Genomic DNA, 24,739 nt, shown 5'->3' with positions numbered 1-24,739 from the left:
AGTGTCTCGCGCAGGTATGCTCACAATATCAGGCAAACTGAATCACAATTGCAGAGCGTGGAGCTCAGCTACATGCACATACGTCAACAGCTTAAATATATGGAGCTTTTATTTGAGAAACTCTTAGAAATGTTTCTTAAAAAGGGCACAAGGTTCAGTCTGTTTTTATATAATCTTAATCCATGGATTCATCAAGACATAAGGCAAATCTTCTGTTATGCTGTTTGATAAGCTCTGGATTATTGGAAAGATTTTTCTAGTTAGATGTTATAAATAGAGATGTTTAAGGGGCAAAAAGTCTTGGGTATTTCTCAATAAGAAGTCACCATGGGCAGATGTTGCATTTAAGGTGGATTGATTCGAGCAGGAGATGAGAAAAAGAAGAAATGCATTCCGTATCAGATACACCTACAGAAGCCCAGGGTTTCAGAGCCTTGCTCTTGTATTTTTAATTAGTGTCTGACTATGACCCAGCACTAAATATAGAACAGAGAGAAACAACAAGAAAGGAGATGTGCAGCATGTCCTTGTATTTATTTATTTATATTTTTGACAGTTCTCCTCCCCTCACAGTGATGTCACTTCTCTGATGACATTTGCACTAGTGTGATGGCTGTCAAGATCAGACAGGCCTGATCTATAAACCTTATCACATTGGGATTATAGACTGATATAAGAACTGATGCTGAAGTCCAATGATGTCCTAATATTAGTACAAATTAAGCTTATATTTTTATCTTTCTTGCTTCTAGCTACCTTTTCAGTGCAGCCGGAAAGAAGCATACAATGGGTCTGGTTTCCATGTGAACTTCACAAACTCGCTACTGCTCTGTGCTGTCATAAAAGCAATTGAATGTCATATTTGGAGGTGCCATAATAATAATAATACAATATTGTCTTTTCATTTTGTGTACTTTGGGTTGTAAATGATCTTCCAATATTTTTTTCATTGAGTTTTTCTGCAGGTTACATCAGTGTGCCAGTAGGTGGCGAGTGAGTGAATTATTCATTCAACAGAATTTTTAAAAACAGTTTGAATGCCCATAAATTCGGTTGATCTCATTCAGTTGGTCAGCAGATCATCGTTCACAGACAAGATGTTTTATTTGTTCATTTTGTTCATGAAAGATGTTTTATTCAGCCAATGACAGGCTTACAGTACACTTCAGGGACTGAACTCTATATCTTTCTTTCTTTCTTGACTATACAAAGTATGTAGAATACTGTGCACTAGAAAATTCTCTGATTCCAAATCTGTGGCAGCAGTTAGGGAAGAGGCCCTTTTCTGTCCCAGCATGACAATGCCTTTGTGCACAAAATGAGGTCCATATAGAAATGGTTTACTGAATCTGGAGTACAAGCTTGTAGTCCACACAAAGCCCAGACATGGACCTCATTGAACACCTTTGGGATGATTTGGAATGCAGACTGCAAGCCAAGGCCCATCACCCAACATCAGTGCCTGGCTTCACTGTGTCTGAATGGGAGCAAATCCCAGCCACCATGTTCCAACATTGTGGAAAGCCATCCCAGAAGAGTGGAAGCTTTAGCAGCAAAGGAAGGAAGAACTTCCTATTAATGCCAGTGTTTTTGGAATTAAATGTCAACCATGTGGGCGCAGTGTTTGGGTGTTCACATACTTTTAACCATATGTAGGGTGGTAATCTAATCAATGTGTTTTAAAAAACTGTTCTTTTATCCATCCTCTGAGCTCTCCTCAGGATCTGTTGATTTCTCGCTGTGTCTCTCTGTGAAAAGAGACATTAATAAGTCATAGCAGATGAATTATGGATTGAAGCGAATTCAGCCTTGGAAGTTTTATATAAGGATGGACTGCTGGATTATTACATCATTATGAAATGTATTTGTAGAACACATGTACATTAAAAAACATGAGCATGGAAAAGATTTGAAGTCTATATGGCATTTGGAGACATGAATTTAAAAAAAATTGCATTGATGAAATTACTATCAAATAGAGTACATTTGAATAGAGAACTTTTGAAGTAATATGTATTTTGTTGCCCATATTAATAGGTTACAGCATTCACACTGCATGCATGCGCTGTAAAGAAAGATGTACTGTATATTGGCAAAGGAAAAAAGGAGAAAAAAAAGGAGAAAAGCAGCTGTGATTAGGGCAAAGTATCTCATAACTCAAACTAGCAACCACTGCTCTATTAGTTTACTGTTGATTCTGTCCCCAATACTGCTGTCGGTAACACTGGACAGATGTGCAGCGGACATTATGGTTCATGTTTTCCTTTAAGATAGCTCATGACTAATCTGTCCCAGCAGGCTCTGCTCTAAACCATGTTATATACAAAATGATAAAATGTATGCGTCATTGTTTGGCACAAATGCCTGTTTCAGTGCTTGTTGTTCAGACATAGTGTTCATGCTTGTATTTTAGTAAGTTAAGGCATTGTTCCCTATAGTTTCGCTCCCATTGTATAAGTCGAAAGTGGTTTGTATGCAGTTTTTACCTCATGTGCCCATCATTTGCCTGAGTGGTTTTATTCAGCAGTGGATGTACTTTGTCCTCTGGAGTCAGATTCTCTCTCTCCCTCACACAGTCTCTCTCTTTCTGATCAATTCAGCAGGCTTTAAGGTGACCTTTGTGAAGGAATGTTGGTGTGTTTGGCCCTCTGCATTTGTTCAGTCATCAAAAAGGTGGTTCAATAAAGCAGACAGTCGCTCAATAGACCCTCTTTGCATTGTATTTCACAGGGCAATCTGAGACTGTGTGGCTTTCTTTATGAAATATCCTTATGGATTTTTTCCTTGTCAGGTTTTTGTCTAAAAACTCAGCCTGATTATTGTTGTGCAAACTAAGAAATCATTTTTTTTAGAAATCATTTTTTTAGAAATGTGGCCTTGTGGTTAGTACATAAAAGTGTTGACTTGGCGGTTAGTGCATGTACTCCAAAACATGTTGAGCTTTGGTTCTCATGTGAGCAATGTGGGTTCAGATCTGGCTTGTACACTGTGCTGCATAATTAGTCTAAATAAAACTGAAATTGTGATATCATATGGCTAAAGGCTGCAATTTGATGCAATGAGCTGCTTGTTTCAGAGTGAAACACCTCACTGTGTTCATTTACACTTGAGCAGCTCTGTTGTTTTCAGTTTTACAGTTAAAGGTGGGATAAGCCATATTTCAAAAATACTGTTTGCAGTGCTTCCCACAGGTTTGAAATATACTTGCGGTGGTAGCCGGGTGAAAAATCCTCCTATTACCCACGGCACAAAAATGGTCTACTACATGTGACAAACAAATAATGTGTGATTTTTAACAGTATTTTTATTTATTGAAATTAATTTTAATTACATAGCATATTACATTTAATTACATACTAATATTATGCATTATTATGCATTGTAAATTATGCAAAATTACAGCATTTAAATGGTTCTCCTTTTCCTATGTTCTCCTTGCTGTCATATAGTGTCTCTCTCAGTGAATGGGACGCAGATTTTACTAGTAAAATTTCTATAATGAATAATATGTGTGTCAAATAATGTTCTTAGTCTTTTCTTCCTGTGGGGGAGACTACAAGAATTTACTATGAATTAAATGGAAATCAAATTAAATACAATTTATTGTGTAACCAAAATACCAATAATGCCCAAAAGAAAAAGAAAAAAACTTAGCGTGTCACTTTTAATTATAAACAAGCCCGAAATACACCGGGGCTCTTATTTTGAAATGTTTGTACTATTGCAGGCTGATCCTTCAGATTCTTACAACCGTATAAAACATTTTATATAAAGTCCATAAAGTAGACATTGTAATAATTCATCAACTTGAGTTCATTAGCAATCACTTGGCATAAATTTGCGCTTTTCATTGATTGAGAATCACTTTGAAGCGAAGCAGTCTGAAGCGATGTTGCGCGAGCTTGTAGAACGCGCAACAGCGCCCCCTTGTGACTTTGCAACATGCAGCGCGTGGGAATGTTTGCGGGAGTAAACAGTTCTGACGCACACATAACGAGCAGGTACGAAACGACTAGTTATTCGATCGCGGATGGTTTCATTATCTTGCGCGGATTTAAAAGTATAAGAGGATAAAAATAAATAAAAGCAAAAATGTGTCTCCAAATATACTTGGGCGGCCGTTATTATACGTGGGCGGCCCGCCCAAGTAAAGTCTATGTGTGGGAAGCACTGCTGTTTGGATGGAAGTTAGTCGGATCAACACCAACAACAAATGTGTAGCCAATCAGCATTAGGGGGCGAAAGAGCAAGAGGGAGATTTGAAGAAAGACTGCAGAAAGAGAGGAAAACCTGAAAACAGACACGGAGGCTGCTTTGATTCCGCTCCACACGTGAGTAAGGCCCTGTGTCCACCAGAGCGTTTTTAGCCAGCTGAAAACGCTAGGCGCTCTGTTTAAAACGCCTATCTGTGAGCGCTTGAGAGTGCTTCTGCAGCGCAGCGTTTTTTTCCGTTGAGACGCTTTGTTGCTATGATACGGAATATCCGCGTCACTGTTACTTATAACTTATTTTGCAGGTAATTTGTTTCAGACTAAAAATGTTCACACAATGTGAAATTACTTGCTATGTATTTTCGGAGACCAGCAATATTAATTTCTCATCCATTTTGTTTCTGTTTGTTTTTGTCGCTGTACAGCAAGAGTGTGACAGTTGTATTTGTCCCGCCCTCCTCCACTCTGATTGGACGGCTGGCTAAAAAGTGACAGTGATGAGCGCAGCGTTTTACTCAAAGTTGAACATTCTTCAACTCGAGGTGACCAGTAAAAAACGCCCAGCTCTCAGCGCTTGAGCGTGAAAAAGACGCTCAGCGCCTCGTTACGCTCCTGACGTTTAAAAAACGCGGCGCTCCCATTGAAAACAATTGAAAAAGTACGCTAGCAGCTGGAAAAAACGCTCTGGTGGACACACGGCCTAACACTGGGTTTGAGTGTCATTGATTGTCTGGAGGTGCTGTGTTGTTGGCGACTAACAACAAACTCTTGTTTGTATTTACTCTTGTGTACTGTACGTTCATTTTTTTGTGCTTCCTTGTTGTTCGTTCATCATCTGCGCTTTATTTTTTGTGAAGCATTATTTTGTTGAGCGTCAGCTGTGATGATAAACAGACATCCACTCTCACACTGCGTGTGTAACAGTGGCCAGCTAGTGAGCGTTGTGCAGGTAAATGACTGCACACTGATGGCCGCTAGAGAATGCGCTATTTAGCGTCATTGTTAGTGCACTCGCCTCCCCTGCCAGCAGCGATCAGGGTTCGAGACCGACTTGGAGCAGGGTGGTTAGGATTCGTGGGTGAGTTTTGGAGGCGTAGCATTGAAGAGAGGGGGTGTGTTTGGGTTGATTTCAAATATCAACAATGTCCAACAGCATTTTTGAAATATGGCTTACCCCACCTTTAAGGTGCGTTCAAGCGGCCTCGTAATTCCTGTAGTTACGAGATTCCTGCTTGTAAAAAGTGTTCACATTCTCGTAGAGCTCGTAGTTACAGCTTGTAAGCTGGGAATTTTCTGAAAGCTCCCAGATGTACCACGTGGCTGTTGTACCACCTGACCGCTGTAGATTCATTTAGGCGTTGATAGTAGTGCCATAGAAACGCATAATTCCCAGTCAAAGGACAGCTCCGAATATAACGTCACGTGTTGTCATCTCAAGATTTCGGTAAATACGAGGTGGCGTGAATGCAGCATTAATGCTGCTTCATGTGAACTCCATCTTTGCAGTGGTGTGAGTTTGTGTCACTTATAATGCGCATTTGGGAACACAACATGCACAAACCGTCTTCCCAAACTTGTAATGAGAAGCAGTGGTATAACGTATAATGAAAAGCTCATTGGTATAACGTTAGAAATATTAGTAATATTTATTATTTTATTTAATATTTTTATTAGTAATAGTAGTTGTTTTATAGTCATATTGTAAATAATAACAACATTTTTGGCCAAATTGTGCAGCCCTACAAACAATTCAGTGACTCCATTTATACGTACGATGCATACGATCAGATTTAATCCTAAATTGTTTGGATTTTAACCTTTGTCAAAAGTGAAGAACAAATTGTGATTTATAAAGGCAGTAACTGACATGAAAATGTTCTTATGCTGGCTTAGCCAATTGAAGAGCATGTCTACAAATATTTTGTCTCTCATATACAAGTTATTTAATTAATCCAGCATAGTTTATGACAATGTAAAGATAAATAGGCCATCACATTATGTATTAATATAATTATATGTACACATGAGCAACATATTAACTGCCTTGTGATAATGTATCACTGAAATTAATTAATTTGTATTAATGACTTACTGAAAATAATAATAATTTGGGCATTCTGAAGGTGTAGTTAATGCGCTTGTAAACATTGTGCTTGTATTTAAAGGTGCCCAAGAATGCTTTTTCACAAGATGTAATATAAGTCTAAGGTGTCTCCTGAATGTGTCTGTGAAGTTTCAGCTCAAAATACCCCATAGATTTTTTTTAAATTAAGTTTTTTAACTGCCTATTTTGGGGCATCATTAACAATGCACTGATTTAGGCAGCGCCGCCCCTTTAATTCGCGTGCTCCCTGCCACATGAGCTGTCGATTATATTACAGCGCATTTACAAAGTTCACACAGCTAATATAACCCTCAAATGGATCTTTACAAGATGTTCGTCATGCATGCTGTATGCATGCTTCGAATTATGTGAGTAAAGTATTTATTTGGATGTTAACGTTTTATTCTGAGTGAATTTGAGGCTGTCCTCCGTGGCTAACGGCTAATGCTACACTGTTGGAGAGATTTATAAAGAATGAAGTTGTGTTTATGAATTATACAGACTGCAAGTGTTTAAAAATGAAAATAGCGACGGCTCTTGTCTCCGTGAATACAGTAAGAAACGATGGTAACTAACAACATTTAACAGTACATTAACAACATGCTAACAAAACATTTAGAAAGACAATTTACAAATGTCACTAAAAATATCATGCTATCATGGATCATGTCAGTTATTATTGCTCCATCTGCCATTTTTGCTGTTGTTCTTGCTTGCTTACCTAGTCTGTTGATTCACCTGTGCACAGATCCAGACGTTAACTGGCTGCCCTTGTCTAATGCCTTTTATAATGTTGGGAACATGGGCTGGCATTATGCAAATATTGGGGCGTTCACCCTGACTGTTACGTAACAGTCGGTGTTATGTTGAGATTTGTCTGTTCTTCGGAGGTCGTTTAAACAACTGAGATTTATATAAGAAGTAGGAAACAATGGAGTTTGAGACTCAATGTATGTCTTTTCCATGTACTAAACTCTTGTTATTTAACTATGCTGAGGTAAATTAAATTTTTGAATCTAGGGCACCTTTAAGATGAGCTGCGAATTACAAAGAGACATGCACTGTTTTTGTGCATATGGATGTTTTCTAAATCATTCATTGGAACATGTTGTGCATTCACATTTAGGATTACAGTTACTCATCTTTAAAAATGAGAAGTTTGGAGCTTTTTTTAAAGAAAAAAAAAAATGAAGTCACTTTTATCAGAAAAATTGCAAAATCATACAGCATTACTTACATTTCCCATTATCATCCACCACCCACTTCTCTTTTCCTGTCCTCTCTTCACATATCATAAAGGTGCTAAAAAAGCACTAACCTGATGGTTGATACACATTGAACTGTGGTGCTTGTGTTCAAATCCTGTGACTGTTGTCTGAATAAATTGTTGCAAAAAGACCACAAATAAAATGAAAACGTATGTTCAGTCAAAATGACTTTACATTAAAGTCGATATATTTATATATGAAAGCCATTTTCCAGCACCACATACAGTATATGGCGTGTTTTTAGAGCTCCATGTCTCATATTGAACCCTGTTTTACTTTTACCTAAATAAAGGCTCACCAAGTTCAGTAATTTCAGTATTAGGAGTCATTATATTGTGGTTTGTGTGTTAATTTGTTAATTGCCGCAGTGGATTGTGGACTGAAACGCAGGCAAGGGACAGATGATAAAAGATGGCAGGGAGCTGTCTAAACACACCAGTCCCTGTCAGCGCAGATGGAGGCTGAATGGCAGACTGAAAGAGGAAAGGGATTTTCTTGGCATTTAAATCTTTCTTTTCTTGGCAGAGCTCTCTCTTTGCTGCTTGTGAAGGTCCATGGGCGGAAAATTGGCTTCTCAGACTCACAGATGGTCTAAGGCTCAGTCTGCACATCCAAGCACACACACACACAGACATACAGACACACACACACACTATAAAACTTTCAGTTTTTGGTACACCGTAGAAGTTCGCCCCTCTTTTTCTCTCCTCGCTTGTTTGCCAGTAAATGTTTGTCAACTAATCTTGTCATCGAGTGGGAATTACACAAGTGTCTGTCAAATTTACGCTTGTACTGTCATGTAAGCCGACCTCACACCACAAAATTTTGACCTCCGAGTATGTGTGGGAAAAGTACCGATGCTGCATTCTGCATGTGAACATATGGAGAGGGAGCAGAGCATGAATATGCACACACACGCACAGGGTGAGCATATGAAGGCCTTGTCTCAGAGTTTAGATGACACCGTGACATTATGTTGCCAGACAGGCTTTTTTACACGCTTATTATCTTTATTAATTTATTTTTTTCCAGCAGAGAGATGTGATGTCCCAGTTGACACTATTATCAGGGAGCTAAAGTATATATAGAGTATATATTTCTATGGTCTTTGTGATCTGTCCTTATTAAAATATTTTTGTATTCCTTATTGTGGCAAGTCATTTGGACCAGTCAGGATGAATGACTGCAACTTTGGTCATTAATCTTGATAAAGACAAACTTGACTTGAGTGCGAACACGGTTGATCAGTCTCTATTTGTGGTTACTTTTGTGTCTTTTTTTTTTATTCAATCAAACATACTGTGTTTGAGATCAGAAATAATTATATTGTAATTAAAAAATAAAAGATTGCAAATAAAAAGTCTTCTTAAAGCGTTCTTTGTGCAGTTTTCATCACGCACACACAAATTTGCCCTGTTCTGCTGTTGTTTGAGACTCTAAGGTCCTGTTTACACCTGGAATTAAAGGGATAGTTCACCCAAAAATGAAAATTATCCCATGATTTACTCACCCTCAAGCCATCCTAGGTGTATATGACTATCTTCATTCAGACTAATACAATCGGAGATATATTTAAAAATATGGCTCTTCCAAGCTGTATAATGGTAGTGAACAGGGGTCTAGATTTTGAAGCCTAAAAAAAAATCCATCCATCCATCATTAAAATAATCCATACAGTTTTATAAAGGCCTTCTGAAGGGAAGCGATGGGTTTTTGTACGAAAATATCCATATTTAAAACTAAACTAAAATAAAACTAAAATAACTAGCTTCCGGCAGATGGCCGTACGCATTGATTTGTGGCGGAAGAGTAACCCCTGACCCCGAACGTGGAAGCTCAGAGGATAGAGCAAAACAAAACGAATAAGAAGTCTAAAACTTGAGTTTGTTGCACAGCCCTATTTGTTTAAACCGCAAGAGGCGTCTAACCTTATGCTATTCCTAAATCCTACATCTTACGTCATGGATTATTTTTATGATAGATGGATGCATTCTTTTGTGCTTCAAAATGTAGACCCCCATTCACTACCATTATAAAGCTTGGAAGAGCCAGGATATTTTTTAAATATATCTCCAATTGTGTTTGTCATATACACCTAGGATGGCTTGAGAGTGAGTAACTTGTAAGTCGCTTTGGATAAAAGCGTCTGCCAAATGAATAAATGTAAATGTAAATGTAAATGTAAATCATGGGATAATTTTCATTTTTGGGTGGACTATCCCTTTAAGATCCGTTTTGGTTGATCGGATCACATGTAGACGAGGGAGACACATAAACGTTTACAACTGGTGTTTTAATCCATCTCTTTTGTAAACTTTCAACCACTTATGTCCTGATTTCATCGAAGGGAGGGTCTATGGCCGGGTAAATGTATGTTTTTTTTTTTCAATCTAATGGACAAAATAAGCTCATGCAATTTACATATGAACACACCCAGAGATGAAGGGAAAAGATACGGAGAACATCAGCTTTCGTTTCTGCTCTGACAGCCACAAGACCATGCCGAATGCTGTGAGTGAGTGTTAGAAATCAGGAATGGTGAGAGAACATTGTGCTTGGTACATTTTTCACCTTCCAACCAAAATTGGGTACATTACAGCCAACAAAGTTTAAATTCCGTCTGACCAGTGCGCTTCCCATAATGTTTATACATTAGGTCAGTAGTGAAAGTGAAAGTGTCTACACTACAAAAGCAATCCGGTCAAATACGTTTTCGACTACCTCTGGAAGTGGTCGAAAGTGAACAAGCTCAAAACATTTTAGACCCCGGGCGTTTACACCTGTATTTAGCGTGTAGTCCACTTGTGATCCAGTCGACCAAAACGCATCTTAATACTAGGTGTAAACAGGGCCCAAGTGAAGCTGCACTTCAGTGGGTGGTATATAAGCACCAGAATGAAAGACCTGTTTCTATTGGTCACTCTCCCTTGGAGGAATAATTGATGACAAACACAAGTTTGATTTTTATATAAATAGTCCCAGTATCATAGGTACAAACATATATTGGTCATAAAAAATGTATACAAATGCAATGGATTTAAATAATCTGCAGCAATACAGACAAGAGAAAGAGCAATAAATGGATGAACTAATACAACTGATAGAGATGAATAGAACAAGTAAGCTGAAGACAGTGAGCAATGGAAATGAAAGAGGCAGAGAAATTGAACTGCAAAATCAGCACTTACCTGACTGTCTCTCGTTCTTTCTCTCTTTTCTCTCTCTCACACACATCATTTGTGCTTGGCGTTATAGTGCCGCATCAGTGTGTTTATGCAGGTCAGACCCCAGGTGTACACGTTCTCGTTCTAACTCTCCTGCATGTGCACGTGTGTTTCCCTCGTGGCTGGTAGAAGAGGGGAAACCTGAATTATCTGTATATTTACAGCGTGAGGCTGCAGCAGTATTTATGATCCTTAAACGATAAGCCTTCGGGAGACTCGTAAAGGAGATGTGTGTGCTTGTGTGTGAGTGGGACTTGACTCAAGTAAGGCAAGAATGGGGACAGGAATATTTATTTCTTTGTTTATGTTTGAAAGAGCAAGAGGGGTATTGTAGTTCAGTAATTCAGAATGTGCTTTATGATCTCTTAAAGATGTCCTTTAGGGTCTAGATGGTTCAAACTTGTGTATTAATTTCATTTTAAGACCTTACTGTTTATCCGCTCTTTGATGGAAAGCAAACGGTTTCGAGATTTCCTGAACTCCAGCACTTATCTCTAGGGTCTCAGTGTGTGTGTTCGGTTTATCAATACCATAAAAATAAGCTATGAAATATTGTGAGTCTCATCAAGGACAAATCTGTCTCTTAGGAAACATACCTAGCAAACACAAACTCATACTTGTACACTCAAACACACTGTTCACACCTTACACCCTTACACCTAATCGCATCAGATGGTCATAACATATTACTTTGATATATGCTTTATTACATATATACAATGGTATTTATTCCAAGATAGGATACCCTAAATAACAAGAATATCATGGTATTTACATCATCGGTTTGTAGACATATTTCCACATATCATGAAGTTACTATGGTAACATGTCTGCAATACCATATTCCACCATGGTATTTATTTTAAGGTAGAATGATATGAATACAAAAAATAGCAAGGTGTTACCATGGTACACTACTGTATGTAAAAGTCAGTATGACTTTTTTTTTTTTTTGGAAATAAATGAATAATATTAAATAAATTGCTAAAAAATGGCAGTAAAGACATTTATAATGTTACAAAAGATTTCTCTCTCTCTCTCTCTCTCTCTCTCTCTCATATATATATATATATATATATATATATATATATATATATATATATATATATATATATATATTTTAAACAGTCTATTCATCAAAGAATTCTGAAAAAGTATTACGGTTTCCACAAAAATATTTAGCAGCAGAGCTGTTTTCAATATTGATAATAAGAAATGTTTCTTGAGCTGCAGTTCAGCATATTAAAATGATTTCTGAAGGATCATGTGACACTAAAGACTGGAGTTCAATCATGACAACTCTCAGAGTGGATTAAATTCAACCAGCATTTATTGGCATGGGGTATGAAGTATACATGGCTTGATTTTGGCGTACGAGATCTGCTACGCTGCTGCTGCTGTTGCTGCTGCTACTGCTGCTGCAGTTACTGCTGTTGCTGCTGAGCAAATACAAATTGTTCAGCTTAGTCAAATAAAACAACAAGGAAAAGGCTGCTGCAAGAATGGTAGAACCCCCCGTAGCAGATCTCTACAGGTGGCGCTGGGGAGGAGGAGGGATAACAGTGCTTCACATTGCGCAGCTTGTCGATCGCAGGCTAGGGTACGATATATATGGTTGCGCGGATATGGAATTACTTCTGATTGGCTGATGCCACAGCGTAGAAAGAACCAATCAGCGCTCGGTTAGAGTTTCATGACTGAACTTTGTATTAATGGCTGCTGAAAATTCAGCTTTGCCATCACAGGAATAAATAAAAAAATATACTAAAAATTTTAATTCTTTCAAAAACATTAAATAATCTTACCGACCCCAAACCGGCTTTTAGTATTTAAATTTTTTTAAAACTGCTTTTTTTTTTTTTTTAACTGTTTTTTGCATATTCTATGTTGTTGTCCAGCACTTTGGTCGGCCTGTTGCCATTTTTAAATGTGCTGTAGAAATAAACCGAACTTGAACTTGAACTTACCTACCCCAAACCTTTGAACAGTAGTCTATATAGGTATGTTCAAAAATCTTTAGTCATGGTAACATATGAATTAGTGTCAATGACTTGATGTGCATATTTTTGTGTCCAAGTGCATTATTTCCTTTTAAAATAATTTGATAAATTCATGACATGTATCACTTAATTCTATAAAACCTATATAGTTTAAATTCATTTTCAGTGCATTCAAATAATAAATATTTTATTTTTTTGGTATCCTAACCCCCCAAAATGTCAGGTGGCACAACCGTCCTCACAAAAGTACAGACTAATAAAACTATTTCAAATGGTTTTATAATAATAAGATATTCAAAATAAAATACTATGAGATAATGTTATGTTTGAAAACTTTCCTATAAGCAAATTTTATAAATATCAGTAGTTCTGAAGCTGTTGAGATAATTGAAAAACTTTTGTCCGGCAATTTCTCAAATGTCAGGGTGGCACAACTGCAAACATGGGTCTTTTATTATGAATTGACAAGGTAATAACAATAAGAATGATGATGCATCATCCATAGGACCACAATTGATCCTTGTGGCAGCGTGAAAAGGTCGGTAGATCTCTCTCGAATACTGATAAAAATAGCTACTCTCAAGTAAGAGTAGGTTTGAACACTTTCCATGTCATGTGGTACAACTAGGAAAATGTTATTTTATCAAAATCATCTTTATTGTATTTAAAAATTCTACGTATGAACTTGCTAGCATAGGCAAAAGCTAATACAGGGAGAAGAAGACTGAGAAGAAGACTGTTCAATGTAAAATTAGTTGCAAAAGTCAGGTGGTGCAACCAGCAACTAAACATCCCTATATGAAATTAAAAAACATTATTAAACTAAATAAATAATACATTTAAGTCTACTATTATTCTATCTTTTTAATTATTGTTCTAAAATATTAGATTTAAGTTAAAGATATTTTACACTGTCAGTTATTTTCATGATTATATTTTTTAATAATTCTTGTTGATTCTATGGCCATCTCTTGCCATACGCGAGAGACTGCCCATGAATTTTATTGGCAATGATTTTTCCGCGGTAGGTTGCCAGGTCTTTCCCCAACCCTCCCCATTACATGGCTTGGGACTCTCACAAACACGCATTCACACCTACGCACAATTTCGCTTCTCCAATTCACCTATACTGCATGTTTTTGGATTGTGGCGGAAACCCACGCAGACACAGTGAGAACATGCAAGGTCCCCGAAACGGGGACCTTCTTGCTGTGAGGCGAAATTGCTGCCCACTGAGCCACTGTGCCATGGTGATTAGTTTAAATGTTAGTACATGGTAGTAGAATACCATAAATATTATAATTTTACAGAGGTACAGTTCTGTAAAAAACAAACAAACAAAAAACATGGTATTTTTATGATGCATATCCAAGAAACCATGGTTATTTAAGGGTACTTTTTGTCAGTGGCATGTAGGGCTTAATGTTTTAGTGTGTCTTTAAATGTACATCCTGGGCTTGACTTAGAACAGACATCCTGAGGATTTTCAGGCTCTTCAATATATAAAGAAAAATAAGGATATTGTTTCTGGAGGTGGTCTGCCAGCCAGATGTGTTCATACTCTTAACCACGGGCCTGCAATGGTTTATTTCAGAAGGAAATTCTTTTTCTTTTTTTAAATCCATTCCTCCGTCCATCTCCTCTGGCATCTAAACCCTGCTGGCTTTCCCCTATATCATCTGCATTCAATTCCCGCACTGCTTTCTGTTCAGCTTAAGGGAGACCGATATGAGAATCAGTAAAAGGAAGGATAAAAATGTCATTGCTATGTGCAAAATGGGCCTGGTGATATTTTGGCTGAAGAGTTTGGAGTGAATGGAGTGTGTGTGTGTGTGTGTGTGTGTGTGTATCTGTGCATCTGGATCTGTCCTATAATTTCATCCAATGGCAGTAGAGGAAATATGAATGCACCAGAGCAGGAAGAATGCTATTTGGAAACAAACACTCTCTGCATAGTAAGATGTTTGTGCGTATATGTGGCTTTTTGAAAAACAGATGTGCACACATTATCGTCATGCTGTGTGTATACTGTTGTATGACCATATATATCCATAGTTTCAGGGAAATGTGTGTCAGATGTGTTCCTTCTCTTGAAATGTATTTCCTCCCACGACCGTTGTAGACATGAATCAAAGCAATGAGACATCTAACCTCTCAGCCCTGTTTAGCTTTGGGTTTCAGGGATGAGATTACATGGTATGTGAGTATAAGTAGATGATGTGCATGTGTGTGTGTTTTTAATGATGGATGAAGCTGAACTGAAGTGTGGAAATCTGTATCATAGCATAACCTGATGAGAGAGCTGACATGACAATGGTTTGTGTGTGTGTGTGTGTGTGTGTGTATTTGTGATGAAAGACGGAAAATGAGGACTCTGCTGTAAAACCCAGCCCTGCTATCTTTTCTCCACACATACAAGTTTGTAGTCTCACTGTTTAACCCTCTATTGGACATGTTATGAAAGCATTTTTTTTTTTAATAGGATGGACGTTTGATTACATGTTTTATTTTTTTTTTGAAAAACAACTATTCTTTGGTGATGCTGCAAAACTACCTGCTACATTACATACACTAATAGAATTGGCTTCTAGGTTAAATCTATTCACTTTCTAAATTGTATGAATATATCTAAAATATATATAAAACATGTGATATCATAACTGTAATATTCTCTGTAGTGGCTGCAATAATTGCATCCATCCATATCCACCACATATCCATTCACTACTGCACATATGTTACTTGAATGCAACAAACAATTGAAAAAAGTGCAGTTCCTCATGACATACAAACAATAGTTAACACTTTATTTCAGTGTCACATATTTACCATAGTAATAACAGTAAATTATGCATAGTTGCATGCAACTAACCCTCAACCAAACCCTTATACTACCCTAACCCTATAGTAAGTACATGTTAATATTACTCAATACTTAAATATATAATTACACTGTAACAATGACACCTTAAAATAAAGTGTAATCAAACAATATAAATGCACATATTAATTTCTTATTCTGCATGATTGCATTCGACATCCCTAAATCCTACCCCATCTTAAAGGGATAGTTCACCCAAAAATTAAAATCTGATGTTTATCTGCTTACCCCCAGCGCATCCAAGATGTAGGTGATTTTGTTTCTTCAGTAGAACACAAATGATGATTTTTAACTCCAACCGTTGCCGTCTGTCCGTCAAATAATGCGAATGAATGGGAACTCTATCAATAAGAGTCAAAAAACACGACAGACAAATCCAAATTAAACCCTGCGGCTCGTGACTACACATTGATGTCCTAAGACACGAAACAATCGGTTTGTGCGAGAAACCAAACAGTATTTATATCATTTTTTACCTCTAATACACCACTATGTCCAACTGCGTTCAGCACTCGGTTAGTGAGGTCTGATCGCGCTCTGACAACGGCAGTGATGTCTAGCACTCATTGAAGTATAAGCACGAGACATCACTTCAGTTGTCAGAGCGCGATCAGACCTCACTAAGTGAATGCTGAACGCAGTTGGACATAGTGGTGTTTTAGAGGTAAAAAATGATATAAATACTATTCAGTTTCTCACACAAACCGATCGTTTAGTGTCTTAGGACATCAATGTGTCGTCACGAGCCGCAGGGTTTAATTTGGATTTGTCTATGCAAGTTTTTTTGACTCTTATTTATAAAGTTCCCATTGACACGCATTATACCACTGACAGACGGCAACGGTTGCAGTTAAAAATCATCATTTGTGTTCTACTGAAGAAACAAAGACACCTACATATTGGATGCACTGGTGGTAAGTAGATAAACATCAAATTTTCATTTTTGGGTGAACTATCCCTTTAAATGCTACAACAACTACCTTACTATTAATAAACAGTAAATTAAGATTTTATTGAGGCAAAAGTCAATATGTGTGAATATGTGTTCCCCATACCAAAGTGTTACCTTTAAATTTAATAAATTAGTATTAATATATCAAAATAAACTAAAATGCTAAAAAATAACACAATCAAGATGTAAACTAAAATCATAATTCTTTTTATTTGTTATCAATAAAATATTAATGTGGGGCAGTTGTGGCCTGATGGTTAGAGAGTCAGACTGGTAACCTGAAGGTTGTGGGTTCAAATCTCAATACCAGCAGGAAATGACTGAGATGCCCTTGAGAAAGGCACCTAATGCAGTCACCTGTTAAAAAGTTTGTAACCTGTGTATGTTGCATGTGTGCAGGTTTGTAGTACTACTGTAGTCCTTCTTTTCACACCACAAGAAATGCTGAATCATGCGATAGTTTAATTAGTCTGCCCAGCGTCTCCTCCATATGCCCATTTGTGTGATATATTTGCTAGACAGTTTTGATTTACATGCAGGAAAGATGAAATGAAGGGGTGGAAAGAAGGAGAGGGAGAGAAGGAGAGACGGATTGGATTAACCTTGAGAAAATAAGTAGGGGCCATAAAGAATAAATTGCTTAATCATCCTTCCCATCACTCAATGATGTTTCGTGCTGTCGCGCTCGCCATAAAGCTTTGTGACAACAGTGTGTCTGTATGTATGTGGGTGTGCGTGGGTGTGTATTTATGATCACACATACATAGGTTAACACTCCTGTCAGGCTTGCTTTCTCCAGATCTGAATCAGTGTGAAATAAAGCTTTGACCATCACAGAGTCACCATTGACTCTCTCCTTGAAACTAGTATGGCTACTGACCTGAGACCTGTGTTTTCACTCACTGCAGTCTCCGTTCCAGCTGACAGGAGTGCAGCATTGCTGTCAGGGAACAAAGCACTCTGGGACAGCATTAAATTCCTCCTTGTAATTAATCTCCTCCCACAAACACAACTGCCACATTCATTCCTTTAAAGTGACAGTTCACATAAAAATTAAAATTCTGTAATTTTCTCAGTCTCATGTTGATGTAAACCCTTTTGACTTTCTTTTCTGGAACACAAAAGGAGATGTTTTGAAGAATATTCATAGTACCTTTTTCAAACAGAAGCATATAGTGACCAGGTGTCCATTTAAAAAAAAAAGCTTAATAAATTAAAGCTGCAAGCAGCGATGAAAGGGCCCTCGCACCCGCGCTAACCGCCACCCGTCGGCCTTAAGAAAACAGTGAACAGTGGGTGACATGCATGTAAGCGAGTAAATACAGGAGAATTTTGGAATTTATTCCTAAAGTCATTTCAAAGTGCCACACTTCCTGCTGCCAACAGGTGGTGCTTTGACTGTAACTGAATATTGCCATGAAGATGTCTTCAGGCCAGGACTATTATCAAACATGTGAAGTTTGGAGCAGATAGGACATTCCCTGCGTTCCATTTGGAAGGGCTCATCCCTGTGCCCTAATCCCTTCAAAGGGTTTACCCTCCGGAGTAAGAGCTTCGAAGGGATGAAGGGTGTAGGGGTCAAAAAAACTCTTTTTTTGGAATGCACTTCAGTGTCATCTTAACGAGACAATCAAGGAGGAGTAGATGCAAGTAGGTGCAAGCTGCGCCCTTTGTTCAATGTTAGTTTATTTATTTATTTAGGTTTATCGCACCATGTTGTGTATTGTGTCTATGTATTTTAAACATTTGAATGGACTCATAAAAGGAGCTGTGAAGTATTTTTGTTGAAGTACAATGTCATTTTGACCATAATAATGTACCAAATCTAACTTGTATAAATATTACAGTAGTATAGAAAATACTATACTTACATTTATAGGTAAAATCGAACTCCTAACCTCCTGTACCTATTCTGTGATGCCAAAGAACTTCCCTGTGCAAAGGATCATGGGGGCCCGAAGTGTCCATCAGTTGTACCCTTCAAAATCCTTCATTCCGAAGGACCCTTTGAAGTGGCCAGTTTTGAGCACTTCGGTTTGGAACAACCCTTCAATATGGCGGCCATGATTATTTTCACTCCGAAGTGCCCGAACTTTGTCAGGCCACCATGGACACACCCTTCAGTGAAAACTCAAGATCTTCGCAATGTAACGTCGCAGAGGCCTAGATTAGACTGACCAAATATGATGTTGATCTGATTAAAGCTGTAGGAGGAGTTCGTTAAATACAACATCTGGAATTGGCAAAAACTGCAAAAATTTGGCAGAGAAAATTCAAAATATCTCACTTCCTGTTGGGTTTTCAGATTTTGCACCCAGGGACTTTTTTGTAGGTATTGTGCTGTTACATATGTGTACCGAATTTCATACCTGTACGTGAAATGTAGTGTGAAAGGCGCTTAATTGAAATTTTGTAGGTGGTGCTATCGAGCCATTTTGCCACACCTAATTCTGAAACCCATATCAGATGTAAATTTTCACCACTTCTGACGGGTGTGCAAAGTTTCATGAGTTTTCGAGCATGTTTAGGCCCTCAAAAATACGATTAATTTCAGAGAAGAAGAAGAATTGACTGAGAAATTACAATAGGGTCTTCACACCATCGGTGCTCAGGCCCTAATAATAATAATAAATATAGCTGCAAGCAGCGATGACGGGCCAAAGCCCGGAGGCACCGCCACCCTAGTGGATTCAGGGCAACGGCACGGCAGGCAATGGCCATTTAAAATGGTTAAACATAAAAGGACTATGTCAAATTCACACCACATTTACTGCAGCAGCTGATGCTCCTATGATCACAGACCACAACAGCCACATCCATGGGCCAGTTGTTCAAAAGTAATCCGATCGGATTTCGGCCATTGGATTGGATCAAATCTTGAAAATGGGTTGTTCAAAAGGAAAAAGGGATTCTGAAATCAGATTAGATCACGGAATCCAATCCTAGTTTTAATCTGGATCAAACCTTCAGTTTGTGTTGTTCAAAACCTGTCAGTAGGATTTGGATAACTTTGATCCAAAAAAACAGGATTATCCTGATTCCAACAGGGGGTAGGATTTCAAGGTGGATTCCAGGAGGAAAATGTAGTAAAACTTTAAAACTGGTCAAAAAATACAACATTTATATAATGTAATATACATACACATTTTTTATTTTGCTCTTGATTAGTTTAACTGTTAAATAAATTAGAAGTAGACATTAACCTACATATTTAGCCTTTCGGTACCTACTGTAAAGTAAAAAAGATTTTGGTGCCATAAAACAATCCCCAAACAGCTGTAAATATCCAACAAAAATATTATATTTAATTCAAAACCCATATTCTCTCTATCATCATGTCCCTTTAGGGGCTCCGTAGAGCACTGGTAATCCAGATTTGGTAATCTGGAAAAGTGTGTATCTGGATCATGGTGATCCAATCCAATTTTTCTTTGAAAAACCAGCACAAAAGTAAAATGGATTACCTGATCCTGGATAGCAAAACATGGTATTTCCAAATCCAGATCATTCTGATCCAGATTAAACTTTTTGAAAAACTGGCCCCATGACATTGTTTAAATTGAGATGACTTTCATGTCATAGAATATCATAAATCCATTTCAAATGAGTGCAGAATGTCATGTTAATCTGACATGTCTGTGTTTTTTCTCAGACAACCCCCTATTTAATTTCAATATGTCTGGTATAAAATGAAAAATAAAATTAATAATTAAAGCCAAATCACAGAACCTGCAAAGACAATTTTAATGTCAGTCTCAGGTAATAGTAAGGTAGATTGTTCTGCTCACTTATGCAAGTTTATTTTAAATAGGCACTTTTATAATCATGTGAAATTTACTTAAAGATTTTTATTTTTAATAAATTTGAATTCACTCACTCACTCACTCTCACACACACACACACAGAGAGAGAGAGACTGAAGCAGGGAGGGGGAGAGGAGGAGGGAGGGGGTGGACAGAGAGAGTCTACGTCTATGTGTGTGTGTGAAAAATCCACATTCAAACCAAAATATCTGACTTCCTGTTGGTCGGAGCTAATGACTGTAAATTAGAAAGTTGGCCGGCTTAATGAGTTTGGTGACTGTTGTTGCCTCGCCACGGCCAAACCGTTCGAGATATCAAAATTCCGCTCACAATTTAGCATCCTCAATGTCTTGACTTCATGCTGACCGAGTTTGGTGGTGATCGGATTAATCATCTAGGAGGAGTGTATCAAATTCCAGAGCATGCGTTTTCCAAACAACTCATAATAGCTGACTTCCTGTTGAGGTGACCTATAACTTAGAGCATGAAAGTTGTTAGGCCTGATGAGGTGTACCGAGTTTCATACTAATACGTGCAAGCGTGTTTGATATATGGACCAAGTTTTTAGACACAATTCAAGGGGGCGCTGTTGAGCCCCCCTGCAACACCCGGGTACCAGCTTCTGCCCGGCCCTGATGGCCGACGATTCCGATGTGTGTGCAAAGTTTCAAGAGTTTTCGAGCATGTTAAGGGCCCCAAAAATGCCCGAATAGTCGAAAAAAAATAATTTTCCTGAGGAAAACAATAGGGCCTTCAGCCTTTGGATTTGGCCCTAATAATAAACAGAGCAATTCCAATAGGGTCCTCACACCATCGGTGCTCAGGCCCTAAATATGACTAGTGTGCATTTGTCACAATCAAGTTTAGTTCATTTCATTTTCATGGGCTTGCATTCATCCGTTGCCTGTTTCCTCTGTTCAGTTTCCCGCCACTCATCAGTTTCCATGGACACTTATTAATTATCACAACTGTTTGTCATTGTCTCATTATCACTGTGTATTTAAGTTCCTCTGTGTGCTCACTTCAGTGGTCCGGTATTGTTTGTGTCTTGTTACATGCTGCACATTTCCTGATTCTCGCATTGGATTATTTGAGTTTGTTTTGTAAATAAAAACTTTGTTTTGGAACCTTTTTCATCCTTCTCTTCATCATCTGAACCTACACATGACAGCAACATTCCAAGTATATTTGCAAAGAAAATAAAGTTTTTAGAGCATGCAGTCACTACTGATGTCAAATGTCATTGGCAATCATGTCTCTCATAACTGATGGTGACACAGCAAGATTGATTGTGCGTGAATGAGATTTGAGATGGCGATTAAACCATAGTGACAGATATTTTCTTCCGAATTGAATCAGATCTTTCACCCTCACGCAAAATTCTTGATTGCGTAGATTCCTATTGAAATTGGATTATAATTGACTGGATTTTGCAAGATTGATTGTGTGTGAATGAGATTTGAGATTGCGATGAAACTGCCGTGACGGATCTTTTCTTCTGAATTGAAACGGATCCCTTGCCTTCACACAAAATTCCTGATCATGTAGATTCTTATTGAAATTGAATTATTATTTATCTGCGAAAATTCACCAAACAACAGTAAATGTGACCATCCTTAAAGGTAGGGTAGGCAATTTTCAGAGAGGCTAGCAATAGCGAGCTAGCTTTAATAAGATCCCACCCTACAGGCTGCTGCAGATTAATTTCGACGTTGATAGTGTTGCTATTAAAATGCATAAATTCGAGTCACAAACCGCTCCGAGTATAACGTTGCAGGTTTCCATCTGTTCCAAATTACGGTAGTTATGACTTGAACGCAGCATAAGCTCATTGTTTTGCTTCAGGAGGAACTGTAAATGTGGCTGCTGTTTTGGTTGTGGTGCTCTGTGACTGACATCTGCATAGCATGAAACACGCTGATGACGTGTGATGCCTGCACGAGCAGGGTGTGCGGAGGTATGAAAATACATACGCTGACAGGCAGGTAGGACATCGTATCATTGCATTGGGATTAACATTTTATGGTCGTACACCTTCCACAGATGATATATATACATATAAATACATTTAGACCACTTAACTTAGTGATTGCTATCAGGATGTGAAGAGACTTTCAGTAAGCATAACAAAAATGTTTCTGGTACAAATCAGCTACCCTACCTTTAAGAAATGGTGTGGGGTATAAGTGGACTAAATGATGAAGGAGCCTGGCATACATCAGCATAAGATAAAGTTGACATTTTGATAAAAAATTACGAGGTCCAAAAAAAAACAAAAAAACATACACGATTGTTCACAGTGAGATCAATAACATGCATTTAGAATAGATCACGTTTATGGTGCTTTATTGTCGTTTTTGGAGCTTGTCAGGTCATGATTTATTTGTATAGAAAAGAGCAGTGTAAATATTCTTCAAAACATCCATGGAAGAATTCCATAAAACAACATGAGGATAAGTAAATAATGACAGATTTTTTTTTCTTCATTATTTGTATTTTTAGGGGATCTATTCCTATACCCTGCAGATCTTTCAGGGAAAGCACTTATTTCAGGCAAAAGCTATATTTGGGAAGCATTATGGGTAAGATGCTCTAAAATCTGCCTCTTTTGCATTATGTGGTTTGTATTTGGTTGCCCGTTGAGAATGATTCAGCTCTGAACCAGTAATTTTCCGGGACATGATGATAAAATGAAAGAATCCTGGTCTCCATTCCACTAGTATACTAATGTTGTGTTGCTTGTCAGCGGCACTCGGGGCACGTGGGTCTGGCTGTGTTTATTTTATGTGCCCTTAGAGCCAACATCTGTGAATAATGTTACAAAAGCAGGAATAAATTCCAGCTCTCTGTTGTGGTTTGCATGGCCAGAATTGAGACCAAACTCACTGCTGATCCTGCTGTGAACGATTTACCCTTTGTCTCGCTCTCTCTCTCACAGACTGCAGTTTGCCATGGATGGGTGGCATCACATTCACTCTTGCACAGAACATAAATTACAGACAGGTTTGTGGCAAGGAAAATACTAAAGCTATAGAACCAAAACTCCTCCCTTCCCCCGTTTACTTTCTTTCTTCCTTTCTTTCTGTCTTTTCAGTATGTGTGGGACAGCGCATAGAAAACAAGTAATACAGTCGTTTATGTGCAGCAGATGGACATCTCCTTTTGTTGTCTGTTAAAATGAAATACAATAAACATCTATTGACTTGTTAAATCTCTTTCACACTTCATAGCTCAGTTTCTCTCGTCTGCATTAATTTCTCTCACATCTTCCTGCCATTAATTTCTCCCCCTCATCTTTTTGCATTTCTTGTCTATGTGGATGTGTGTACTGTTGCGGTATTGACAAATGTGTGTGTAAGGGATATTGAGCTTTAATGTGTCGTATTGATTGTGTAGAGCGGTTGTCTGGTTTGTATTTCCATTGACTGAGTTTTAAGTAGAAAAGGTCAAAGAATGTGAGAACCATGTGTGTGCTAAAAACAGCAAAGTGGTGTATTTGTCATGGTACTAATTTTTAAAGTGCGGTGAAATTAAAGGTTACCTTGAGACTCTGGGGGTGATGCTGGTGGAGCAATTTTGCTGGAATCTTTGCTGATGTGCAAGGCTGCAGTGTTTTGTGGCTTACCTTGAAAAAGATTGTGTGGGTGCATGTGTGATGTGACTGAGTAGTGGTTAATGTAGGCTTAAATATTAATTTCCTTAATAGATGAGGACCTCATTATAGATTTTTTTAAATGACTAATAATATATATTTCAAGCTCTTCTGCTGTTCATTCTTGATCTGTAGCAACTTTTGAAGAATTTTCAGAGAGCTCCTACTTGTACCACATGACCACTGTACAACCTGACCGCTGCAGATTCATTTAGGCATTGATGATGATGTTGGCATAGAAAAACATAATTCCCAGTCTGAGGACCTGTACAGCTTTGAGTAGAACGTCATGTGTTGTCATCACGAAATTATGGTAATTATAAGGACATGGCGAGAACGCGTCAAATCAGGTGGTGCTCACTGTAGAGCCATATGACGCAGCTTCTCTGGACACAATGGGTGAAGCTTGACCTAGTCCAGCTCAACTTATGTGGACCTAATGGGTGGAGTAATGTTTAGCAATAAGGTTAAGGGTGGGGTTGGACCAGTTGGAGCTGGATGTTAACTGGCTCTGCAGTGAGCAGCTTCTACAGCAAATGCCCATGGCTGGTCAATTGATGTCAACATGGCTCCGCCCATGATGTGACCTGCTCCATTTAAAACTTCTTTTTCTAGAAGAGGGTTTCCCAAATTGGGGTTTGTGA

General features: G+C 38.1%; 1 protein-coding gene across 2 annotated transcripts in view; it reads left to right on the top strand.

Moving 5' to 3' along the window:
• The window catches only part of klhl5 (kelch-like family member 5), a 76,019-nt gene that overhangs the window by 542 nt on the left and 50,738 nt on the right, over positions 1-24,739 (top strand). The window contains exon 2 of one of the 2 annotated variants that reach the window (XM_048197492.1): positions 23,382-23,446. The exons of the other annotated variant lie outside the window; for it this stretch is intronic. The gene's annotated coding sequence lies outside the window, so the exon portion shown is untranslated. The remainder of the gene's footprint in view (positions 1-23,381; positions 23,447-24,739) is intronic. 2 annotated transcript variants of the gene reach the window in all.

The sequence above is a fragment of the Megalobrama amblycephala genome, linkage group LG7, assembly GCF_018812025.1.
Source record: "Megalobrama amblycephala isolate DHTTF-2021 linkage group LG7, ASM1881202v1, whole genome shotgun sequence".
Classification (NCBI taxonomy): domain Eukaryota; kingdom Metazoa; phylum Chordata; class Actinopteri; order Cypriniformes; family Xenocyprididae; genus Megalobrama; species Megalobrama amblycephala.
The sequence above is the reverse complement of the archived record's forward strand: the minus strand, read 5'-3'. Positions and strand labels throughout refer to the sequence as shown.